The sequence below is a fragment of the Trachemys scripta genome, chromosome 1 (genome assembly GCF_013100865.1).
Source record: "Trachemys scripta elegans isolate TJP31775 chromosome 1, CAS_Tse_1.0, whole genome shotgun sequence".
Lineage (NCBI taxonomy): Eukaryota > Metazoa > Chordata > Testudines > Emydidae > Trachemys > Trachemys scripta.
The window spans coordinates 101296195-101313488 of record NC_048298.1 but is presented as its reverse complement, the minus strand read 5'-3'; the positions used below and the strand labels follow the sequence as shown (position 1 = coordinate 101313488).

General features: G+C 43.3%; 1 protein-coding gene across 3 annotated transcripts in view; it reads left to right on the top strand.

Annotated features, from left to right (window-relative positions):
* Positions 1-1075: 1075 nt before the first annotated feature.
* Positions 1076-17294, top strand: part of DENND2A (DENN domain containing 2A) — a 91192-nt gene continuing 74973 nt past the window's right edge. Inside the window, exon 1 of one of the 3 annotated variants that reach the window (XM_034779405.1) lies at positions 1076-1445. The gene's annotated coding sequence lies outside the window, so the exon portion shown is untranslated. Of the gene's footprint in view, positions 1484-2742; positions 2762-17294 lie in introns of those variants that run through there. The other 2 variants (XM_034779396.1, XM_034779415.1) reach the window with 2 other exon arrangements.

The following is a 17294-nucleotide window of genomic DNA, read 5'->3' as shown; positions in this document are numbered from 1 at the left end:
CTGGTGTCTGGTTATTTCATGATATTCTCAGCTTCCAGTTCTTCAAAAAGGAAGTTTTTAGTCTTTGTGGTTGCAGAGACAAGCTTGGAAATGTGACCCAAGTGGATCCTAAAGGCTCAGAAACCAGGAGACAAATTAAAAGACCCTCCAGTTTAGTATTATTTTATTATTTCTCGTGGTTTTTAAGACAGTCTCATGATTGTTGCGGCCTTATATGTTTTGAACGCTTGGGGTGGGTGATACAATGGGCATAGTACTTCCTATCCCAAACAGTTGCATAGTGTGCCTGTGCAGTGCTGAACATTCGCCCCATTCCACGCCAGAGGAGGCTGTTTCAGCACCGTGATTCCTTTGTGCATATCAATGTGTTTGTAAAGGGAACCTTTAAGGATGGGGAGCACTATATAATGGTAAGATCACTTTTACTTCTCACGTGCTGCATTGCTCATGATACCCTACAAAAGTCTGCACTTCCCCTAACGAAAAGAATAAAATGCTGACCGGATGCAGCGATCTGCCATACTGCGGTGACATCAGTGTGAGCTGTAGTGTTTTGGAGAACGGTGCCCTAAAATGCTGGTGTAAATCTTGGGGCCCAATCTTGCCATACCGTGCTGGGCAGAACTCTCCCAGGTCCCATGTCAGGAGGCTGGCAGAGCGGTGCTATTTGTTAATTACTGTTTGTAAATTGCCTTGAGGTCCTTGGAGAAAAGGCACTAACCAAGTACTAGCAGTTACTGATTTTATAAGGGTGACCCTTTAGATCAGCAAAGGAGAGAGTCGGTTTTGCTAGGGAGCTTTTGGTGAGCTTGAAAGCTGCTGGGACTTTAGGGGCCAGTTCACAGAGGTGAGAAAGTATTTTAAAAGTCAGCAGCACTGAAGGAGTTAATGCACCTCCCACTCCCCCCCCAAAAAAAGAAAAGTGTCCAGCAGAAGGTCCTGTTTACTGTAGTTTCCCCAAGTCAGTCAAGTATTCAGGGACATGGGTTTCCATGGTAATGGGGCCTGTTCTTCAGCCAGCTGCAGATTAGCTCACTGGAAAGGAGTCAGGATGGGTCAGGCTAGGGAAGGGTGGGAAGAAAGACACAGGAGGGGGAAGGGGTGGAATTAACGTCACGAGCTTGAAGAGATAGTCACAAAATCAGGAAAGAGAGGAAAAAGTAACGGAAGAGTCTAGGGGAAATAAGCTCCACAAAAGCCAACGGGGGCAGGAAAAGGCTCTGGGCAAGAAACCGCTCTCCTGCTTGTGACTGGGGAATGGTTGAGAATGGAAACTGATCTGTATGGAGCGGGAACGTGGGGCTTTGGAGCGAAAGGAAAAATCCTGTCGAGTGGATTGTAAGGAACTCTGCTAACAAAAGAGGGGGCGAGCCAGGGAGCCATGCATCCAGATGTTGCTGCTGCTACCCGGGTGGAACTGGAGTTCCCCAAAATGAGAACTGAAGGTAAAAGAGCTGCAGCCCAGCTACTGCCACTGAGAAAGGTAGGACTGGGATGCCAGTGTCAGAACTCCTCTGAAATTAGGCTTTGGGGTGGGGAAGGGATTGGGAGGAAGGGCCTGGGGTGGAAGAGGATGGTGAGATAGAGGTGGAGCTGTTTGGGGATCCATTCTGCGACTGGTGTTGGAGCTGTGGAACAAATTTGTCAAAGCAGCTGCATTGATCAGGGTGTGGGGAGGAGGGAACATTGTAATCCAATTGGTCATTGACAAAACAGATTGCGGTGCCCCCTATTTTTTTTTAAAGGGAGAAAATGCAACCATGCTAACAAAAGGGATCTACAGCGAGAGCCCAGCGTCTTGCTCACAAGTAGTTTTGGGGCGATCAGTAATGCAGAGAGTAAAGCAGCCTCCCCCCGCCTATCTCACCACTCTCTTTTGCCCCTATAGTTGCCGTGCGGAGCTCCCAGGAATGTAGATCGCGCCGCAGACTTACACATGAGGGTTTTCTTTCCTTTTTAGGGATCATTTGTTGTTTTAAGGAGCCAGATGGAGGCTCAGTCTAGCGGGGCTGGAGCTGTTTAATGTCATTGTAACATAAGGCTAATGATATGTGCACGTACACATACACGTCTCTAACTCTACCCTTTGATTTGGCTGGGAGAAGTACTTGCATTAGCCTCTTGGTTTATTTATTTTTTCCCAGCAATGAAACATAAATGGTTAAAGTTCTCTCCGTTCCACACACACACCCCAGCCCAAAGAATTAATTAGCTGGAAAGCGCAGCTATCTAGAGAACTGACTGATTTCACACACTGCACTGCAGGAATGGGGTGGAGACCGTAAGGAAGGATGATTAATTTTGGAAGGGAGCAAAGGTCTGTGAGCCTGATTCTCTTGTCGCTTGCGCCTATGTAAATCAGGAGCAACTCAGTGGAAGTCCATCAGTTACAGTGACTTGGTGTTTGTGTGTATGAAAGGGGGGAAAAGTCTCCCAAACATTTCAACACAGTTATCAATTGTAAAAGCATTGGTGTTGCAGCAGAGAGGAACAGACTGTTCCCTAAATCATTTTGAAAGTCCAGGTTGAAAGCAAAACAAAATATCAAAACCGCTCGGGGGCGGGGGCAGTGAGAAGGGTGTTGGATGAAAAGATTGTGTAATGTTGCTGTCTTTCCCATCACACTTCAAAAGCACACTCTCCTTCATAACAGACCATCATTAGAATTCCTGAGGATGGAGAAATAAATAATAATAAATAATCATAATGAAAACAATTTCCCCAGCTCAACGACAGTTAGTCTCCCTTGGATGGAGAAATTGTAAGTATTCCATTGCCTTTATAATGCTTTACATTTCCAGCAGCACGTTCCCAAGTGGAAAAACTGACAGGCACATTTTTCCTCTAAATTATAGGGGGGGAAGCAGTAATAAATAGAACAGAAATTAAAAAAAAGTTGCTGGGCTATGTCATGTAATAATGGCTGATTTTCACTCTGCTGCTTTAAGACCCATTGTGGAGTCAAAGCAAACTCTTTGCAAGGAAACGACATTGTTGGGTTTTTTTGTTCTTAGTACAAGGAAAAGTTGTTTTAATTTCTGCTGATATACAGGAAAGAGACAATAGGACTTTTGCTTTCTCGTGGCTGGAGATTTTAGATAAAGGTATGATTTAAAGGGATAAAGCTGAGGGACTTGAGAAATTAGGTAAAAGCAGCAATGTGCAAACTGGTTTTGTGTATCACCCCTGGGAAGAGAAATGCAAAAAACTCAGAGGAAATTTTTGTCTGTTCAATTTTTTTTTGTCTAAATATTTGCTTCTGATTTACGAGACAGAAAACAAAGGTGGTAAGCATATTCCCTCGTAAGAACAGCCATATTGGATCAGACCAATGGTCCATCTAGCCCAGTATCCTGGCTTCTGTCAGAGGCCAGTGCCAGATGGTTCAGATGGAATGAAATGAACCAGGCTATTTCAAATGACCCTGTCGTCCAGTCCCAATTTATGTCAGTTCCTTAGCTCTGTAGCGGTCTGTAGTGTACTTTTAATCCAGCATTTTCTTAACAAAAGCAAATTTCAAAAGAATATTGAGATCCAAAACCAGTCACGTGTAGGTCACTGGTTTGAATGTAGCCCAGATAAGCAGTGACTCTCAATAATAGCTATTTTATTATCGTTCAACGAGACCTATGTGAAATAAGTTGCTAGTCTCAGTCCAGTTCCCAGTGGACTAGTGTCTAGTCACAAAACCCACTACTGAACTGGCATTCAGCAAAGGCATGGAAGATTGAATAGAGATGGGCACATAACTAGTTTAATGTCTCACCCTAGAGGTTGTCCCTATTTCAGGGCTGAGGGGAATGGATGGGGCAAAGTGGGTGAGCTTGCTTGGCAGCTATCAGTGGTCTTTTGCTACTAAACTGGAGACTTCACTCTCTGGTGCTTTCAATCCTGCGCCTTTGTCTAGCACTAATCTGACTGTAAAAAATAACACAATGACCACAATCAAATGCTCAATGAACTAATTCTTAGGATGGAATCCTGGCCCCATTGAAGTCAATGGCAAAATTACTTCATGGGGTCAGGATCTCACTCGTAATTTTTAGTTTGATTGGCTTTTCATTTCTTGGATTGCTTGAAATGTCCTTATTTAATTTACTATAGATGGAGCTCTCAGCACTAACTACATTAAGTGGCTCAGTAAACATGGCATCTGATTTCTACCCTTGATGGTGACCCTGAGAGAACTCACCTGACCATAGAAGAGAGGTTCAAATCACCTCCCTGTCATAGTGTCTTATGATAATGAACATTAATTAATTAGCCATAGGGCTCAATCGGAACAACAGCTGGGAGGGGAGTGGGAGAGAATGTACAGCTATCTTTGATCCTCTGTTCTTATATTGTGAAATGCACTATGAGGGACAAACTTTGTGAGGTGGCACGGCCCGTCAGACCCAGAGCTTCTGGTTCTATCTGTTAATCTAAGCTGTGGGGTGCCCAGATGCCACAGGTAGGGGTGCTATACAAGAACCTTGATAGAATCTAGGCATTTATACTGTGCTCATCACCATAGTACCTGAATCTGATAGCTGGAAGCAGCATCTTCCCACCAGTACTTGTAGCTCAAAGGAATAGACTACAAGCTTCTTTTGCCTCCTAATCATAAACACTAAATAGACTTTGCTTGGTGGCCCTGGTGGTTAGTACTTTGCAGGGCATTTCACAAGACCACAGTTTAATTGCTGGTCCGGTTGGCAGAGCCTAGAGACAATACTTGACCCTGGGCAAAGCTTAGTAACTTGTGGCTCTGTAGCAGCTCTCGCCATTAAAGCAGGGGTGTTGCTAGGCTCTTGAGACAGTGGCATCTAGACTGCGAGACCTCAGCTGGCATAGCCTCGGAGCTATGCAGCTGTGGTTCAATTCTCTGACACCAATAGCCTGCCCACAAGCAGAAGGCCCCAGCCTGGCTCTCACTAGCCTAGTTACACTTTGCAGGGTGACAGGTGGCTCTGAGAGTAGGGGAGAGATGGAAGGGGAATCCTGAGGGCTCCAACAGGAATGCAGAGGTCCCAGAAACATGTGGTTACCGTCTCATCCAGTTGTGTATAATCCTGGGATAATTTCTGTGACTGGATTGTGGTTCATTACTGCACAATGATCTACATGCTTCTGGCACAGAGTTTTCTAATAAAGCTTGAGGGCTGCATTTCTGAACCACCAGAAAGTGAGTAACACCAAGTCAAACCAGCACTTAGCTCTGTCGGAGTGGAATATTTTCCCTTGACACTGAGAGCCTCTCATTGTAATCTTAGTTGTCATCATCATTATATCGTTTGTGTTTTCACATCTGGTCTCGGCAATAATGAATTTAAAAAATTATACAAAATCTCAGTATGTCAGTAGGTCCTAATCATCATTGTTTAGTCTTTCAATAGCTGAAAGTATTTAAATGAGATGAAATCAAAAGATTCCCAAGACAACAGGCAGCTCTTAGAGGAAGTGAAGAATAAGAACTGAGAACAAAGAGTGCTAGAGTGACCAAAGTAAGCTGCAGATTTATAGCTCAACTGGTAGCACTTTTTGATGTCTTACACCAGTCCTTGGCTGAGCAGTCAGTGCTGACAAGGCAGTGCAGAACAGGTCATTGCTAGAGATGGCCTTCTTCAAACTGAGAGCTTAAAACAAGGTCCTTTCTGCCTCTTTGTAGTAGCTGTTGAAGATCCCATGGTACTGCTTGTGAAGTCAGGGATAAACTCTGTGTCCCAAACATCATTCTCTGTCTCAGTTAAACAGATTCTAATGACAGCTGCAGCATGACAACTATCTAGCTCACTGCCCTGTATAGTGCTTTGGGATACCCAGGCTATACAGGGCATGGTGTGATGCTGACTATTCTGTTAAAAAGAGAGGGGCAACTACATCGTCTGTTTAGTGTTGACAGCATGCTCAGTGCTATATGTAAAGGAAAATATGGTTCCTTCTCTGAAGAACTTACCGCCTAAATGAAAAGGCAACATAAGATGCACTGGGAGACCCAGAGGATGATGCTAGCTTCCTTCAAACCTTTCCACCATGCCTGCCACATTAGTCATTCCACAATTTTCATATTAAAAAAATAGAGACTATACATAATTAGTTAAGGCACTGATTTTTGGAGGTGCTGGGCACTTCAAACTCAAGCTGAAGTCAATAGGAGCTGGGGGTGAGGAACTCTGAAAATCAGGCTTTGATGGCACATAACTTATTTATGTAGATCAGAACTGAAGCCACGTTGTGCTGGGCACTCTAAAAACATAGAGGCAGACATAATGCCTGTCCAAAGAGCTTGCAAACTAAGAAGTACTTCAATCTGACTTGGGGGCCAGAAAGCCAGCTGGTTAAATGTGGGTGATACGACGACGGGGTATTTTGAAATAACCTGAAGGATGTCACACCCTTTTTGGCTCCCTGTGGATATGTTGCCATGTGCTTGTGTGGTTCTGTTTTTCTTTTGTAGCAGTTGACACTTTCTGTCTTTCCTGAATGGCTGTGGAACAAAAGGAAAACATCACCCTGCCAGATGGAGGCCCAACTGGGAGGAGATAATTCTCCTCATCCCACTCTTTTTGTGAAATCCAGGGCTGTTGAGAGGGGATCTAGCCAGGAGGTTTCTTCAAGTTCATTCTGTTGTGGGAGCAGGTTAATTCAGATGCTGAGAGGTGCTCTCAGCTAGTCAGGGCATGGCTATCAGCTCTTCAGGACAACATTTCTGAGGTAAGGGCTTAAGTTTTAGTGGTTGTTACAGCTTTTGACAGAATCCCAGTTGCTGGCTTGAGGAGGCTCGGAAGGGGTGGCATTTGCATTAAAGAGTGAAAGTTGAAATAAGAGTTGTCATTAATCAGCTTGTCAGTTTCTTAAGGACTGAAAGTCTACCCTTGGGGAGGTGATGACCATCAGGAGCTGGACATTCCAGCCTCTCTTTGACAGCCTATTGTGACACAACTCTAATGAACTGAAAAATAAACCAGCTGCCGATATTCACTAGATGCTGCCGAACTAGGAGGATACAAGATGAGCACTACTTTGTCGTAATGAGATCCGGGGAGAGGTGGTGTTTTTCCCATAGAAAATTAGAGCGAATGGGTCTGGGGTACTGGTTCAGCACGCATTGCATTTTGCTTGTGGGATTTTTTTGTTTGTTTGCTTGTTTGTTGTTTTGCATATATAAATAGTTCTAACTATATATGTAAATAGCTGGAAGTGACAGCTGGGATCCAACTGGATTCATCTACATGCTGTTCTTTGTGCCTAGTGAAGTGCAAATGAGTTCAGTTTCATCCTAGTCGCTAGCGATTGGCTATTTGTGTTCCACACTATTCAATCCATGGTTTTTCTATAGCGCCTGTGGCCATAGTATCTAAATATTGGCTTCAGCAGGAGCTGAGGGTTATCACCACCTCTGGAAATCAGGTCTTTTTTGTTTAGGTGCCCAGATCTAGATTTAGGCACCAAGTTTGGAAATTCTGACCCAGGTATGTGTGGCTAGTGGCATTAGAGGGATGGTCTGTTCCTGGAAAAGCCTGTTTTCTTAACCGAGGGGTCATGGCATTATGTCAGGGTGGCAACCTCCCTGCCCTTCCCATATTGTTAAACAGGAGGGGGGTTCTGGTTAGATTCCCAGCTAGATATGAGAGGGTCCAGTATGGAACAGGTTGAGAACCTCCTTTGAAGTGTGTCTCACTGAGAGCTTCATAGGGAGACAGCCATGCTATGAAGTCATTTAGACAGATATTTAATGCCAAATTTATAGCATGGTTCTAGCATGCTTTCCCTGACTGTTGCAGACAAGGATTTTTTTCCTCTGCGAGAGCCCGGGTACATGGTCCAGAACAGTGGTGCTCCGGGATATCCCTAAGCCTTCTCCAACGTGAGCTTAGCTATATACACATCTCTCAGCCTGCCACGGTTCCAGTGTGGGACACAATGTGTGTGACCAAGACCCAAAGGTAGGGACACCAGAAATGATTCATGCAGGAAGTTTGAAATGCCGTGTCACTCCTTCCTGCACGGTAGGTAATATTTTTCGATAGTCTCTGTTTCATCCTTTCTGATGTAAATAATTTTCCATAACAAAACGGACTTGGACTCTAGGGAAACGTAAATGAATGGCATCCCTTGGATCTGAGAGAGAGGCAGTTGTAATGCAATCCTCATTTAAAAAGTAAATAAATAAAAAGCTCACAACCCCTAAGTTAGGGAAGCCAGGCTAGAATCAAACCAGTTTCAACCCCAGGAGTTAAAAGAGTAGTCAGCAGTGTGGCATGACCACTGACGTTCACTTTAGACTGATTAAGCTTGTTGAAAGAAAGGATTAAACAGCGAGGGCCTGATTCTTGTTTACACCAAGGCCGCTTCACACTGCGAATCAGGCCCAAGTGTTACCTAATGTCTTTAGTTCCTGAGAAGGTCCGTTAACACATGACCTTTGCCACAGTGGTATGTGTGTATGCTGTGATTACCTCCCAAAGGGGTGGAGGATGCAAAGGCATGTGGGTGTTAGGGTGACCAGATGTCCCGATTTTATAGGGACAGTCCCGATATTTGGGGCTTTGTCTTATATAGCTGCCTACTACCCCTCACCCTCTGCCCTGATTTTTCACCCTGGTTGTGTGGTCACCCTAGTGGGTGTGCACATTGGAGCAGTTGGAGCGGGAGCAGTAATTCAGTGGGCAAGCTGCTGTGCTCAATGGAGACTGAGGGGGTTAGCGCCAGGTCTCACTCTAACTGATTCTCAGGCTCTCCTAACAGCTGTGGAAGGCCTTGCTCCGTTCTGTTCTCATGCGCTGGGAAGCAGCAATGTTTATGCGATGAAAGGGAACAGAAGATGGCTTTTCTTGACTGCTCCCTTTACGCGTACACACACTGGCCCTACGCCAGCCATGATGGAAACTCTCTCCTCATGAGCAGAGAGAGATGGGCGGGGGGGTGGGGGAGCAGGGAAAGAGCGGCCCACAAGCAGAGGAACCAGAGGAAGTGAAAATAAAACCTCAAACCCAAGCACAGATCAGACGGTAACAGCTGCGCCAGAGTTCATTAGTGGGTCTTTTCTCAGGTCAGTGGCTTCAGATACCCCTTCAACAATAACTCACTTTCAGCAGTAGGTAAGTTCAGTGTGGGATGCTGGCCCTTTAAAAATATGGGATGGAAAACCAAAGTAAAAGCCAAAATGAGACGAACAGGGATTGTAAATTAAGCTGTTGGAGGCCTTGTCTGCATTGGCTACAGTGGGCCCCATACACTGGCATAGGTGTAGCACTGCTTGTGGTAGCAGTGCTGGAAGATGTAGTGTAGACAAGTGTCAGACATTTTTGCCATGGTCTCCACTATAACTTCACGGTCGCTAACACTGGTGGAGCTGCAACTGGGCGTGAATTAACGATCTATTGTTTACCAAAGTAGATACAGCCAGTAAAAACAGAGAGTTAGAAATCTGACTTGGGAGAGATAGGGAGAGGGTTCCTCTCTCCACCAGTCAGAAATACACCCCCAGCCATGGCCTCCCGTCACAACCATCCTGCTATGCCATCTTCTGCTCTTCAGGTTCTCAACCAGCAACCTGACCGTGACTCACCAGCTGACAGTGCAATCTGTCCCCCTCCTGCTTGATGGGGTGCCCCATTCTCCCTGCCAGGCTCCCCCAGCAACTTCAGTGATGCCAGCTAGATCCCTCAGCTGGTGCTGCGTTGACAGCTCTCTGGCTGGGGCTGCAGCAGAAGTGGCGCTGGTAGCTATGCAGCCCAGTTCCCTAAAAGAAACACCGCTCGTTAAGGGGAAATAGAACTGTTAGGCCAAGTTTTCAAACCTGGGTGCCAAAAATTAGGAACATGGGATCAAACAATGACACCTACATAGACGTGGCCTGGTTTTCAGAAGTGCTGAGCGAGCACCCATGAATCCCCAGGAAGTCAATGGGAACTTTGGGCGTTCAGCGCTTGAGAATCAGGCCACACTCATCTAGGACCATTAATACAGATTTCAGAGCCTATCGTTAGGCACCCAGGTTTGAAAAGTTTGCCCTTGTTTTGATGATCTAGTGGCCGGCTCATCATCATGGCTTCTCTTCATGAGAGAAGGCTGGTGTTTCCCTCCCCACAATCACAATGTACGCTTCATGGGGGCTGCTTCACTGCAGTTGCCTTTGTTATAGTACCTGCAGTGGAGCTGATGCATTGTGATGGAGGGACTAGTCCCACCTGCAGTGACTACTGCAGCACCACAACTCTCTCTTGAATCAGCCACAGTGGGTGTGAGTGCAGAAGGGATGGCTTGGTGCAAAGCAGAGACATTAGCGCTGTACCTAGACTTCGTGGGGTCACAAGCGCAGAGCCTGCCAGTTGACTGAGTCCTTCATCATTACAAGGAGGTGAAATCAGTATTGTTCAGGGGTTTGGTGTGACAGCTTAAAAAGCAAGATCCTGGTCTGCTCTGCATGGATTTGAGATTTGCAGTGAGATCTAGGGTTTGACTAGAATGATGTAATACATTTGTAGGGCAGAAGGTGCCACTAGGTTTATCTTTCTCCTTGGTACACAGGCCATACTAATGTGATGTTAAATGTGATTCTACACATTTAAGGACTGTCATAGTTAAAACTGTGTCCTCTGGTTGTGGTTCTTGCCTGCTCTTAATACTTAATATTGTGTTGTTAGTTAACACCTGTTATAATCCAGTGTTATTTACCAGTGTAGACAAGCCTTTCATAAGACTAGGATTTTGCCCTTGGGCATTTAGCTAAACTGTCCTGCTCCCTACACTTCCACAACACTACCGGACAGTTTCTCTGAGCCTGATGGTGATATTTCTGCACTCCTGTGTGGATGTGGTATAGATACCATCACTCCAGAGTGCAGGTTGCGTTTGTTTAGCTTTCAGTTATCAGCCTGAGGTTTGACACCTCCACTCAGGTGTGTACTGTCTGCAGGACCAGAAGAGTACAGTGTTCTGAAAGAATGGGGTTGCCATTGCAGCATCTCCACGGTAGAATTTCCAAACTCTGCAATGGAGTTTGCGATAAAGCTTCCATCTGTTTCCCATCCCAGGCGAGCCATCTTTGCCGGACCAGGGTCAGGGTTCCACACAGGAATTTCCAGTCAGTGCTCAGCATGGACCTGATGCAGTTCCCACTGAAATTAATGGAAGACTTTTTATTGGCTTCAGAGAGGACCTGGACTGGGCATTGTGGCCTCAATTCTGCAAGGCTCATTATTTTTATTATTTGTACTATTGTAGTGCCTAGGAGTCTTGCTCAGGGAATAGGCCCCCATGGTGCTGGGCACTGGACAAACACAGAACAAAAAGAATGTCTCGGCCCCAAAGAGCTTACAATCCAAGTGTGAGACAACAGATGGATACAGACAGATCAATGGAGCAGTACAAGGAAAGGATGACACAGTATTGGTCAGCACGGCAGGCAGTGATCTCAGCACTCCAGCAGCTTAACCATTGTTCAGTTTTTTGTAGTTTCACGGAGCAGGAGAGTTTTAAGGAGGATCGATTGGTTTTGTGGCTGTTTATAGGGAACTTCTCCCAAGCATGAGGGGCAGCACTGGAGAAAGCACAAACATGCTTGATGGAAAATGTAACAAATGGATGGTGGAAGCTGGCATTGTGGGCTGATCTGAGGTGGGAGTTGACTTTTTGATACTGCATAAGAGATGACAGGTAGGGTGGGGATAGGTCATGAAGGGCTTTGAAAATGAAGACAAGTAGCTTATATTACTCATGCATGTTACATATACAAGTAACCCCAATGATGTGTGCAGTTCAGCACATGCTTAACCTGCCTGCTGGATTGTGGTTTATTAATGTAAATCCTCATCTCCTTATAAATGAATCAATGGAATTTTTATTTGTAATGTTCTTTATCTTGTTTCGGCTTCTTTAACTGTTTTTTTTTTACCCAAATTAGTGAATAGTTTGTATATGATTTATCTAAAAGAGCTTTTCAAGAAAATAGTGTTTAAGGCAGATGTAGAAATAACACTTCACAAGGTTTTTCTTTCTTTCTTTCTTTCTTTCTTTCTTTCTTTCTTTCTTTCTTTCTTTCTTTCTTTCTTTCTTTCTTTCTTTCTCATTAAATGTAAATATTATTTTAAAGAACATTATTAGAAGGTTGTAGGTTTTATTATTTAAAAATCTGAAATGAGGAGTTTAAGGTTAAAAGTGAACATCTGGAAGTCAGGCAACTAAAATATTGTGTCAATATTTAAATAAAAATTCAGAAATCAAATTTAAGCCAGGACCAAAATGTTCACTCATGGGTGACTATCGGCAAGACACATCTCACTTCACTCTCCCCAAATGTCAGGATTGTATGTTCTAGTTGTAAAAATGTAAGCAAAAGATTGTGTTATAATTCACATGTATAGGGAAGAGTCAAATCCTTTCATGTCATAACTAGGCTCTGATTCAGCAAAGCGCTTAAGCATGGGCTTAACTTTAAGTTTGAGTTGGAGGCAATGGGACTACTCAGGTATTTAAAATTAAGCACATGCTTAAGTACTTTGCTGAACTGGGACTCAAATGGTGGTCTAGCTAGAGTTCGTTGGAGGAACTTCGATGGAGCAATATTTCCTTGGAATATATGGTTCTGTCAAAATCAAAACGCTTTGGAAGATCAGGTCAATGTTGCTGGAATTTAATGTAGAGGAAAGAAAAGGGGGGGGGGAGAGTGCAGACAATGTCAAAACATCTTATTCCAGCTTTACAAAAGAAACTAATATAATACCTCCCATGAAAAAGTCAAAATCAAATCAAAACATCAAAACATTTTGAATTACCTAAAAATGTTATTTTTTAAATTTTCCTTCACATCGAATTTCGATATTTTGGGTTTTGCTCTGATTCGGAATTAAGCTAAATTTTAAAATCTCAAAATCCTTTACAAAGTAGAATTCCCATTCTCTGCCCAGTTCTAGTGCTAGCCTGCAACAGTGAGGGGTTCAACACAAGGCTGGTGTTGGATCCTTAATTGAGGATTTCCAGATTCTGGCATTTAGATTTGAGCTGCAGTGTTCTGCTTTCCTGACTGTTAAATGTTTGACAACTTTAAAATACCAGCAGTGTTCTAATCACTTTGTGTTTAAATTAATAGATATTTGCAAGCATAACTAAGGTGTGTGGGCTTGAGGCTTTTCTTGGTTTTGTCTGGGACTATAGCCAATGAAGTACTTTGGGGAGTACAGTATTCAGATCTATGGCACTGATTCAGCAAAACACTTCAGCTCATGTTTAACTTTAAGTATGTACTTAAGTCTATTCCTATTTAGCAAAGCACTTAGGTCACTAATTCAGGAAAGCACATAATCAGGTACTGAACTTTAAACACAGGCTTAAGTCCTATTGAGGCCAATGGGAATTAAGCATGTGCTTAAAGTTAAGCACTTGCTTAAGTTCATTCCTGAATAAGGATGGACTTAAGCATGTGCTCAAGTCCTTTGTTGAATCCACGCATGTGTGCATTTCCACACTAGAGACAGGCAGGAATGTTGCCCTCCTCTTAATATCCTGTGAGATTCTTTGCCAAGGTCATTCTGACGAGCCACGTTACCACAAGCAGTTCAGGCGAGATGTGCTAATAGTGCTGGTATTTTGCTAGCACTGTGCATGACCTGCACATGTGAATGATTAAATCAACCCATCAGAGTGTCCTATTGAGAGAAAAAAACACTGAGCTTGCTTTGGGGAAGGGGTGGATAACATGCCCCTCTGCATCTTTTGCTGAAAGGTTTCCCACTGCACAGATGTGAAGCTGTTGAGATTCCGTTGCCATAAAGCCGCACAGCACAGCAGAGTGAGGAGAATGCACTATGCAGGAGGCTTGGTGGGCCATAATGCTGGAGGTTTTATTTTCATGGCAAAAAGTGCCAATTTTTGTGGAGCAACACTGCAAATTTCACAGAGCAATATTAGAACTCATAAACACATATCTTAAAACCCAGTATCAACCAAACAATATTTTATAAGATACTACAGATGCTCCAGCACATACCTTGAGAAGGGAAGAAAAAAATTCCACTCCATTTTTGGATTGTTTTTAGACTTCGAAAAAGTCTAAAAATCAAAAGATCTGGGGCATGTACCGGTAACTCATTCAAAAGTGCATCACATTTGAAGGGTTAAACATCTAGAAATATGATTCCTTCTAGGAGTGAAGTGTTGGGTTATTCAGAACACTGAGTGGCATGTTAGCAAGTGTAAATGCCTCCACCATATTGGGAAGGGCTTCTTTTCACACACACGTTATGTTCTGCTTTTATACTGCAGAGCTCAAAATCTGGCCAAAATAGACCCCATAGGCCTGATCCAAACCCTACTGAATTCAATGCAAGCCTTTCCATTGATTTCAACAGGCTTTGGATCCGGCCCTAATTGAGAATCTGCTTTTGTCTGCCTTGCCCCTTTAGGCTGTGCGTACAGTAACCCATCGTTGAATTCTCAAAGGTACTGAGAAGCGGCCTTGGGGTGATGGATTTTGTTCCAATTTACACTGAGGGGTCATGCACTTTGTAGCACGCACCAGGGCTCCATGTTGCTAGGCTCAGCAGAGAGCCAGGGCTTCAGGTGTTCCCTCTTTTTTCCCTTTTGTTTTCCAATTTTACCCCAAATCAGTAGGGTTCTGGTCATTGATGCCAAGAACATTCCCTGAAATGTTGAGATTGATTGGATGCTGTATACATAAGTTATTGTGTTACAGACAGACATACTGACTGACAAACGGAGAAATGCCTTCAAATTCAGCACAAGGCCTTCACAAGCTTGACCAATAAGAATCCCTCTACCAAGATGGCGGCAACATTCCAGTCCTGCCAAACACAGAGTAGAAGCATAAAGTCCCACCACCGGGAAACCAAGACTCAGTGGCTGTGTCTGCATTGGAATATTTTCCCTAAGATTTCCCACTGGTGCATTTCTATCAGTGGCAGCAACAGTGCCGCTAGTGTAGACATGGTTCTAATTGGTTACTGGCATTGAGTGATCCAAACATCTAGCTCTGAACAATCCTAGACAATACAGTACTAAAAATACTGGTGGCTAACTCCCACCATTGCTATCACTGTTGGGCTACACAGAGGAAAATTTGAGGTGGAAAGAAAATCTAGTGAGGGGCCACTGGCTAGTCTTGTTACGTTCCTTAGATGCCCAAAGATGCCAGGCAGCTGGGAGCTTCTCAAGAAAAAATGGGATTGGCTTTAATAACCACAAATTTAACCAAAAGGTGCCAGCATTTCAGGAGCTGTTTGGTTTTTTACACTTGTAAATTCTGGGGTGCTTAATACCCAGCTTGTATAAGAGTTACATACGACAGTGGGGAGAGATTACTCTTCTGAGTTTGAACAGTCTGGGGACTTTCTCAGAGACAAAGAACTCATTCCTCATGAGCACCATGGTTTCTCAACGCAGACAGCACTCACTGAGGAAATAAGAATCCCAGACCTCATGTACATAGAACTGGAGCTATTCATGCACCCTGGTTCCAATCCCTCTGCTAATTCAGCGAGGTTAGGATTCCACTCAAACTCTCATTTTATTTTGGGCTCTCTGCTCTTTAAGAAGTCAAGTGTGATTTTGAACTATGTTAGACTTTCTTTTTCCCTTAATAAAAGGCATGTAGAAAATAGTCTCTACAAATGGCTGGCACACAGATGTACACCAACCCTATTCTTCTTTCATGTCAGGACTTATAGAATTAATTTAGCATTATATTTTCCCTCATTCTTTCTCCACTTGTGGACAATCCTTTCTATGGAAGATGATTTTGGTATGATTTATAATGAATTAATTTAATCTGGAATAAAATAGAATGTTGTACTGTGCAACTTTTCTTAAACAACTGTCCCAAAGAGCCAACAAAAATTGGTGATCTATTAGAGGTGGAGGATATTGGCTTGAATATGGACGTGGCCAATAGAGACCAGGGTCAGTTCCTCAGCTGATGTAAAATGACATAGCTCCATTTGACTGCAGTTGAGTTACAACTGTCTAAACAAGTTGAGGATCTGGTCCCAAGATGGTTTGCCATTTGAAAGATATTTCATGACTCATGTGAAATGAACTGATGGCACCCTGTGATTCTATTTCAAACATTATATTTCCATTGATATGCTGATTTATATTCCCACACAAAGTACTCTGTAAACACAATTTTATAAGTATTTTAACAATACATTTGACATGGAAACTTCTTAATCCTACTGTAAAGTACAATATTATGAGAAACAGCAATGAATATATTGTCAGAGTTAAGGTTGAATTCTTATTTATACTTCTATGCAAGTATATAACTCTTGGATGAAATGTTGTGTGAAAGAAGTGATTTCTCAAGTTTGTGAAGCAGGTTTGCCTGAAAATTTTTTATGTTTTTAACATTCCTTTCAATTAGGAATTGACTTAGCTCCATGTTAGCACAATTTGTTATGATGAAAATTCTCCCCTCCTTTTTGTTTGGGATTGTAAATGTTAATGCAATTAATGTTAATGTTAATGTAAATGTTAAAGTAAGCTGACGACAGATTTTCATTAAGTAAATACTGTCACATGTGAATGTTTATTACTTATGGAGGAGGTGGCAGGAGGGATGCATATTTAAATGCTAAACATACTTCTTACCAGCCAAGAAGTAGATCAAGTGTAACATTACAAAAGCACTTTTGGGGCCTCCTCTAGTGAAAAGAAGATGACGGGAGAATTTCCTCTTAGGTCTGGTTTACTAATAGTTCCTATATAGACAATATTGTCAAAATCATCTTTATTTGCGGTCACAGATAACTTAAACAACACAGGACCGAAATAGAGTTTAACCGTAATTCCTTCCTATTAAAGTGCATCGTAATGTTGAGAAATGGATCTCCAAATTAGATGGACTATTATGTAATCTTGTGAATGTAACTGGATGCAGTTGAGTGTGTGCTCTTGTGGAAGCCACTGTCTAGGCCGACAGACCTGGGACTGAACTGAGGACCTCAGAGCATGACTGCTACAGTTTTAGCTAAAGCACTGCACCTGGGAGTTATGACCGGCTCCCATCCTCTGTGGATTGGTCATAGAGAGGAACCTGACACACATTGGAGAGGGGAAGGATTGCAAAGGTAATCTGTCTCCAATCCTGGGAAGATTGTGTTTATCTCTCAGAGAGACTGCATAGGCTGTCTGGTTAACATGTTGGTAACACTTGTGGTACTTGTCACGTCAACAAAGCATTATTGAATTCAACTGAGTGCAGTGTGTGTGGCAGGGGTGTGCTCCGCCCCTGCCTCTTTCCAGACAAGCAAACTGTTTGGAGACCTTCTTCAGGCAAAAGACCCAGTGATTGA